Genomic DNA, 8,618 nt, shown 5'->3' with positions numbered 1-8,618 from the left:
ATATATATATTAGGACAAGTATATAGCCGTTTTCTTTTAGTTCATTCATTGAGAAGAAAGGTTTTTACTAACATTGTTTTAGACACAGATCATGTCTGCACCTTGTCCTCTGAAAAACTACTACGAAGACAACAATATGCATTGTATCAATAATTGTAACTGTCCTACTAACATGTTTGAAACTGTTTCACTCTTTTTTTCTCATTGAAATGAATAACAAAAATAAACAAAACCCAAAAATCTTGCTTTTAACTTTGGTTCTGTACTAACTTTGGGCAGACAGCTGATTGCTAAATAATCTGGGAAGTGCTGCAGCGCTGAAGCAAGGTATCCTGGAGTGTATCAGAGTACAAGTGAGTTAAGCTGGAAGCAGTCTCAGTTCCCTTTCTGGTGCTCTAACTGAATACTGCAGAACAACTTACAGAAAAAGAAAGTTTTATCCAGCTCACAGTCCTGAAGTGGGCAAGTTCATCGATGGAAAGCCACATTAAGTGAGGGCCTCATTAATGTTGGGGACTCCGCAGAGTGTGAAGGTAGTTCTAAGGCATCAGATAGCATAATGAACAGCCTAGTTTAGCTCTGTCTACTTCTTAGAAAGCCACAATTCCATTGGATTATGGTTCCCCCCCTTATGCCTTAATTTAACCCAAGTTATGTCCCACCTGTCCCACCTTCTCTACCCTAGTTGCATTAAATTTTTACTTTCTTAATAACTCACAATAGGGGTTAAATTTCAGCTTGTATATGATTAGGCCATTTAAACCACAGAAGAAGTGAATTTAAAAGTATTTTATAAAGAATGTTGGCTAAATGATTTAATGTGAAGATTCATACAAGTGTGGGGCAACAGACAAAAACCAGAACACAAAGGTACTTGAAAGTCATGTCAAAGTATTTCATTTCTCTCTTTCAGATCAGAGGAACTGCTGATACATGTCCATCACAAAGATAGAATAAGCAGGTTTGCACTTTTAAAGCTCATCTTGTCTTGGGATTATAATTGGGATTTTTTAAACATGGGTTAAAATCTTGGCTTTAGTGTGAAATGGGGCTGTGTGATCTTGGATGAATCATTTAATTACCCACAGTTTATTCATTCACTTTAAAAAGGGAGTGATCATTCTCACTGGCTTGTTGTAGGTTAGTGAAGTTCTCCAGTTCTCACAGTACCCCTTTCATGCTGTGTAGCAACCATTTGGTTAGGACAGATGAGAGGTTCCTCCCCTTCTGGTTTAATTTATTCAAATTAATTAATCTAACCTTACCCATCTTGACTGCAAGATGAGTTGAGAGATGGACAACTGATCCAATCATAACACTGAATGAAACTGAAGGATTTTCTTTTTCTTTTCTTGGGTAGTACTGTACATGGATGTGAATCCTGATTCTACAGCCTTTTTGCCACTAGGAGGAAAGCTGACCTATGAACAAAGCCAGCAAGCCAACAAGGTAGAAAACAAAGATACTGAGCAGTGGAAGAAAGCCTGTCATCAAACCTGTCTTGCCTCAACTTTTGGATAGTTAGCCTCTCAAGGCAATCATTTTTATTTACTGCTGATGTCAGTTGTTTTGAGTCTTACCGCTTGGAGCCTAAGTCACCCAAGTGTACACAGGCTTACCAACATCCATGATGTTGTTGTACACTTAGAGCATTACACATTGTAGGAAAGAAAAGAAGGATTGACAACATCCTAAGAAAATGATGGGGTACTCACAGGCTCTTTCCTGGAAAGGAGGAAAGCCAAGTGGTAGGTGGCTGCATTCTGAAGTAGGTGACTTCAGAAAAACACTGGAAAAAAAGCAATGGATTTCATGAGAATGAAGATAAATGGTTACATGAAATGCAGCAGACGTGGAGATTCTGAAAAAATCCAGACATAAAATTTGGAAATTAAGAGCTGCATAAGTTAAATAAAAAATTCAGCTGGACATTTCAACAGTGGACTACATGAAATAGAAGCGAAAAATTTTATCTTGTTGAATACAGGTCTTTTGATACATAGTCAGACAGAAAAAAAAGCAGAAAAGAATAAAAAAAGAATGAAGCAAGCATTAAAGACCTTGGGTTCACTAACAGTTCATCTAGTTTCCACATCACTGGGCTTGTTGAAGGTATGGAAATAACAGCTAAGGGCTCAGAAAACCAAATCGATGAAATCATGGTAGAAAACCTTTCTAATGTTGAGGAAGACATGGGCCTATGCGTATCAGTGATTTATAGGAAGTCAAATAGATAGAACCAGGAAAAAATAAAAGATGCCCACCTGGACTCTAGGCTGAAAAGTGGCAGGGTTTTATTTTATCACTGTTCATCAGACCAGTTAATCAAGAGATGTGTGTTGGACATTGCCCCTTTATCCCAAACCCAGAAATTGGCTCTCATTTTGTTCTTCAGGCCACCCATGAAGCCTGAAAGGAAGCTACAGCCATAATGTTCAGAATCTCTTGATGTCAGCCTCTGTCCTGAGACCACCAGGCTCGTCAGCCTCACCCTGAAATAGCTGTTTTATTCAGAGGAGGCCAAGCCTCAAAAAATTGCTAGTTCTGATTTTTTTTATGAAGTTCCCAAAATTGTGCATGCTTATCTGAGGGCTATCTGAACTATTTATGTCTCTTGGGAAAGAGTAATTGAACTGGAAATTTCCTAAAAACAAACTTTCCTGTAAATGTTTCAGGCTGCCCTGCTTTGGGTCAAGCCAGAAATATCCCTTTTACAGCTCTCTGGCCTGATTTCTGCACCTCGGAGGTTGATGACAACCAAGACAGTAAGAGTAAGTTCTTTGTTAAAAAAAATGACAGGGAAATCTCACGTTCCCCCAGGCTTCCTGCATGTGGTCGATACCAGTTTCTACCATGATCAGGAATTTTTCCCATAATCTGAGAAAGGAGTGTTAGGTCCACTGGGCACCTATCCAAGTAGTCTCATTAATGGTAAATTAAATAAAAGTATTCTCATACTTTTCCCCATAGAAAGTAATGGTAATTTAATAGTGCTGTGCCATTACTTTCTTAGGATAGCAACTAAAGAATAGAAAGGAATATCATGACTGGAAAGCTGCCCAGCATATAACATTAGTTGGGTCACAACAAATACACCAGGGAAGGGAAGAAAAAGAAAAGAAAGACAACAAACAGAAAGAGGGGCAACAAGGAACTTCAAAGTGTATTTCACAATGCTAAATCATTATTGTTGAATGTTGCCTGCTTGATGAATAATTGGTATTTGATTATTACAAACATAGACCTTGATACAAGTTTGCCTTGATTATTTATTTTTCTTCTTCTTCTTTGAGTTTTACCATAGAGTGATAGAAATGATTTCTCAGGCAGGCATTCTCCTGTGAAAATGTAGATATCAATTTTCCTTTTATACAGGGCTTATTGATCACTTTCCAAACAAATATAATTCAGAGAAAATTGAGCGAGCTTTGTTTCACTAATAGTCGGTATTTTCTTGTAGGCAGTGGCATATAACTGAAAAGTGCGTGGAGGTATGAATTTTCACATTATTGTATCTGACTGTTGAGTGAAGTCTGGAGGGATTGTGCATGATTCATGACAAGCTAAGGAATTCCTTCTGCAGCCTGCAGTAAGTGTGAAGCACATTATTTAAAACCAACCTAGATCACTGATATATTGTCATCTTATGCTTTTAAGAGAGCTCTTTTCTTCAGAACATATAATTTTCTGCATGGCCTTTAGCATTTTTGTTTCAGATCTTACTCTTTGGTGCTGTGCTGCTTTTTTCAGGAGAGGAGCCTATTTAAAAGAATTATCCAATTATTAATTGGATTATTTCAACACTCATTTATTTAACCTTAATCATGAAATCAACAGATACACAAGTACTCTACATGACCTCTTTGGCCTTAAAGGTGAAGCATTCTCTTCAAAATAAGGTGTGCATTGATCATATTCTTCTCTGAACTTGTAGAGTCCTTAATTTGATTTCTTGATTTTGACCCTCTCTGACATGGACTGTTTGTCTTCAGAGACACCCCAAAAGAAGCTATGCTTCTTGGACATGTAGAGTTGTACAATATCCTCCCTCACACTGTGAGATTGGGGCTTCGATTGGGGTGAACCAGCAACCTGTGGTGTTGACCCACTTTCACATCCAAGATAAAACCAAGCAGATTTAGCCTGTGGAACTTTTGTTATACCTAGGACTTGTAAGAGATGAAGCTCTCCCTTTACTACCTGAAATCTCTTTGCTGCGATCATTCCTTGTATGGCAATCGATGCAGCATAGATGACCAAGTTCCACTTTCTTATGGTTTGCTTGGATGCCAACAACTTCATTGTCTGCTCTGTATGTTTTGTGTTTTTTAAAACTCCTTTGAACCTTTATTCTTTGTCAACATCAATTATTTTTTATCATCAAAGGCATAAAAAAAAACCTGACTTTCTACAGATATTTACTCAAAAAAAAAAAAGAAAGCAAAGAGATTGCTTTTTGTTTCTATACCTGCATAAGTTTTAAATGAGCAACAGCTTAAGAATGAATGAGCATGTAAATGATTGAATAGAGATAAGAGAAGAAGCGATGGCGAGAAGCAAGGTGTTTCAGGTGAAATATCTGAACACAACTTTCTAGTCCAATTTTTATTTTGTCATTGTGGACCCAGTTCCACAGGAATGATACACGCTTTGCTATCTCATACTTGCCACTCAAATATGCTAGAGTACAAACGTCAGGATTGCTAGAGCTTATGAACAATGTTGGTTCTGAGGCTCCATCGCACACACCTGCCGAAGCAGAATCTGCATTTTAGTAAGGCCCCAGGTGACTCCTGTGCTCGGTGAAGTTTAACCAGTGGGGTGGAAGCCACCTGCTTTTCTTTGTTCTTTGTGAGCTCAGTCAAGGAACACACTGAATAAATGTTTTAAACTATAGGACAATAAATAGGATTCTTCGAGGAAGATATTGTTTGTGATTGACTGTGTCTCACAAACAAGTGGGTTCTGATGTCAACGACGTCTCCATTCTCTAAAGACTCTCTGCACAGCCCCAGTGTCACCCAGCTGTGACAGGCTGAGTGATTTCAAACACTACTGATTGACATCTTAAACGTTCCTTGGAAATGCCGCATTCTGCAAAACCCTTCATCACCAGCACACATCTGCCTCCACATCGGCTGTCCAAACTCAGGGGCACTTCCTCCAGGAGGCAAACACCAGGCTTTCATCTCTTCAAAGCAAATCCTTCATTTGGATACAAAGAAGAGTGCTCCTGCCTCTTCCCGGAAACTTGAGGGCCCTTCCTGGGCTGTCTTAGGTCCTTGCTCTGGGCCCTGTGCTCACACAGCATGGGTGGAAGGCTTATGCAGATGAGAAGCTTCAGCTCCACCAAGCAGTTGCCATATATCCTGGGATCATGTTGTGCAAGGGGCTGAAGGGGAAAACCCAGGGCTATCGGGTTACAGGAAAGGGCTGTCATTTATTTATTTATTTTCTTCCTTCTGTAACTAATTCCAAAAACAGACCCCTGCCTGGTAGCTGGGAGTGCGAGAGAACAAGATAAATTCTGCAAAATTCTAATTGGGGAACAGCCAACTTAATTGGTGTCCATTTGGCAGACAATGGCCAAGCCTCCCCAGCCGGGCTGGGAAAGGACTCCAGGGGAATATAGCTTTGCAAGAAGCCCCAAAGCTCTGGGGACCGATTGTTTCCGGAGGTGAAACCTGGAGACCAGAGCTTGGATTAACTATACAACTGTCAAGCTCCATTAGGGGCAATCAGAGGAGACACAGCATGAGGCCAACGCAGAAAGCAGAGCTGACAGTCCAGGCAGCGGAGTAGGGAAGGGAGGCAGGCACGTCTAAGTCAAATAACAAACATAAACATTTTTCTTTCAGGTTCAGATGGACCACTGATGGGTCAAAGATATTCCTCAATATGGGGTGTTAAATGTCAAATATTTGGAATCTAAGTGGTTCAGTTCCACAGCCTTGTTTTGTTCGTGCTGATGGTGTTGCAGGCATTTCCTGAGCACCTCAAGTCTACAGAGAATTCCTGCTGTTGCTAAGTACTAGAACCTGGGAGTTGCTTGGACCAGAACCCAGAAGACCAGGTTCTGTCTCCTAATATGCCATTAATTCATACTGGGCAAACTTTCTGAATATTCTGATCTTAAAATTTGGGTATCATTATCAATAATTTCCAAGAAACTACATATCACCAACATAGATTATATCTTTCATGGGATCAAGAAATACAAAGTGTTTTGTTCTTTATGTTTGTATGTGTGCAGCAAGTATATAAAACACATACATGTTTGTAAGAGCACACAGTAGCTTGTGTACTGCTCTTTTATATTATTTTAAATTACAAATCACGGTAATATATCAACAGTGGCAAAATATGTCGTCACAGCACATATTTTATGTAATTATCTAACTGCTACACATGAGTCAAAGACACTTTGAATACCAGCATAAAGCTAGTATCTAATAGAATAACTTTGGCTCTTGGTACTCTAGCTCTGTATTCAACTGGTCTGCCTAACCCTAGGACAAGAGACCTAATCTCATCTTGGTACAAAAAAATCCCTCCCCTGACTTGTGCTCCCCAAAGGCAAGAGCTGTGTGGAATTCTCTTGTGGCTAGAGGGCAGTACATGAACACAGTCAGGCCAGATAAATGCACACAGGCTGAACCTCAGTTTGTGGTTCACAAGAGCATCTACATTTTGACTGCCTTTTTTTCTGGTACGGGTGATTGAACCCAGGACTTTGATATTGGGTGAAAATCCTACTTTTTATTCTTGTTATTATTTTTTGAGACAAGTTCTTACTAAGTTGGTGAATGACTTGGGCTGGGATTTATGCTTTTCTTGCCTCAGCTTCCCAGAGTACTGGGCTTACACACACGTGCCAACATGTCTGGCTTTCATTGGTCTTTAGAACTCTCCACAAACAAACCAGCAAGTGAGATTAAAGTAGGCTGACAGGAAAACAGGAAGAAAATGGAAGCCAACGGGTCCCCACAAGCGGCCCACACAAGTGAGCACATCTGACCACGGCAATCTGTAGCACTGTAGAATTAAAGGAAAACGGCTTATGTTTCTTTTTTTTTTTTTTCAGACTGCCAAAATTCATAAATTAAGCATCCTCCCTCCTCCTCTAGAAGAATAGGGCACATGACAGGAAGTCATTTTGCTGTTGGAAAACTGAGCATCCATAGGAACCTCATTAGATGTCCCCAGGACAGCAAGGGACAGATTCTCTAGCTTTTGTTCCGTGGGTGTTTCCTGAATCCTGAAAATGAGTTTGGGAGCTTTAGACTAAAAACAACACTAGTCTGCAACAACCTTGATCTTTAAAATGGAAGATTGGCAAAATCCATTTTGATCTGAATTCACCTGTCTGTCTGCCTTCCCTTCTCTTCTGAAATGTCAATCTTACAGAGGAATTTGGCTTTGTGAGATATGAACAAAACCTCACAGGCAACATGGCGAATTCAGCATAATATTTTTCCCCTCTCCTATTAGATTGACCAGTGGAAAAAACCAGTGAGTTTCGTTCTTTTTTGTTTCCTCTTTCCCACTTTGTCCCGCATATCTAACTTTGAATGAAGAGGCGTACCTTCCTTGTCCCGTGAGAAGTAATTAATTCAAAAGAGGTTTTTCTTATTCGGGTCAAGTTATTTTTAAGGCAGGTGAGCTGTGACTGGTGATGATATGAAATTAAGAAAACCTTGGTGACTGAAGACGGATTGATTTGCAAGAAAAAAATAAAAGGCACTAAAAGAGAAAGTGCAGCTGGGGCTGACAAAGTCTTGGTTCTGAAATCAAATTAACTGGGTTTTCCTCTTAAAATTTGAAGTAAGAGGTTTTCTTGTTTGTTGCAATTCAGTGTTTGCCTTTTTCTTTTAGCTTTTCCTTTTGCATTCTGGCTTCCACATTCTGATGCTCCGCTCTCATCCAATATCTCACTTCTTACGTTTATCTTTGGTTCTCTCTGTCCCTCATACCTGTAACGTGTCTTTATCTTTGTTCTTCGTATCGCTTGCACCAGGCCCACGCCAGCCCCAGGGCTTGTCAAGGTTTTGATTCATGGCTATGCTTTTCCTAGCCTCCTACAAAAAAGATCTTGGAGTAATTTCAAAATAGCTATTTTTATTGGTGAGCTAGGATGAAAAAAAATCCTTTATTGACTGGTCTCATCTTGTATAATATAATCTAATAATAAGACTAGTTCTCGGAGGAACATATTGAAGAGATATTATGCTGTTGAGGCAGATTTTAGACAGAATGCACAAACCCACTAAAGAAAAGGTAACTGCCCAGTTAGATTCTGTTTTCAATGTCATTTGAAAAAGATCTAGGAGCATTCCTCAAATATGAAAATTATGTAACCTATCAACCCAGGATCTGCATTCTTTTTAGACACATTTTTAGTCAGTAACTAAATGCCGATTCATTTATAGAGTTCTCTGTGCCTTTTTTTTTTTAATTTATTTGTGTGTGTGTGTGTGTGTGTGTGTGTGTGTGTGTGTGGCCAGTTCAGCCCACCAGGGGGCTCGGCTGGCTGGCATGTGGTGCTGGGGGATTGAACCGCGGTCCCTGTGCTTTGCTAAGCTTGTTCTAAGTAGGTGCTTTAGACCACTGAGCCATCT

Source organism: Octodon degus, unplaced genomic scaffold, assembly GCF_000260255.1.
Source record: "Octodon degus isolate 3935 unplaced genomic scaffold, OctDeg1.0 scaffold00002, whole genome shotgun sequence".
NCBI lineage: Eukaryota > Metazoa > Chordata > Mammalia > Rodentia > Octodontidae > Octodon > Octodon degus.
The sequence above is the reverse complement of the archived record's forward strand: the minus strand, read 5'-3'. Positions refer to the sequence as shown.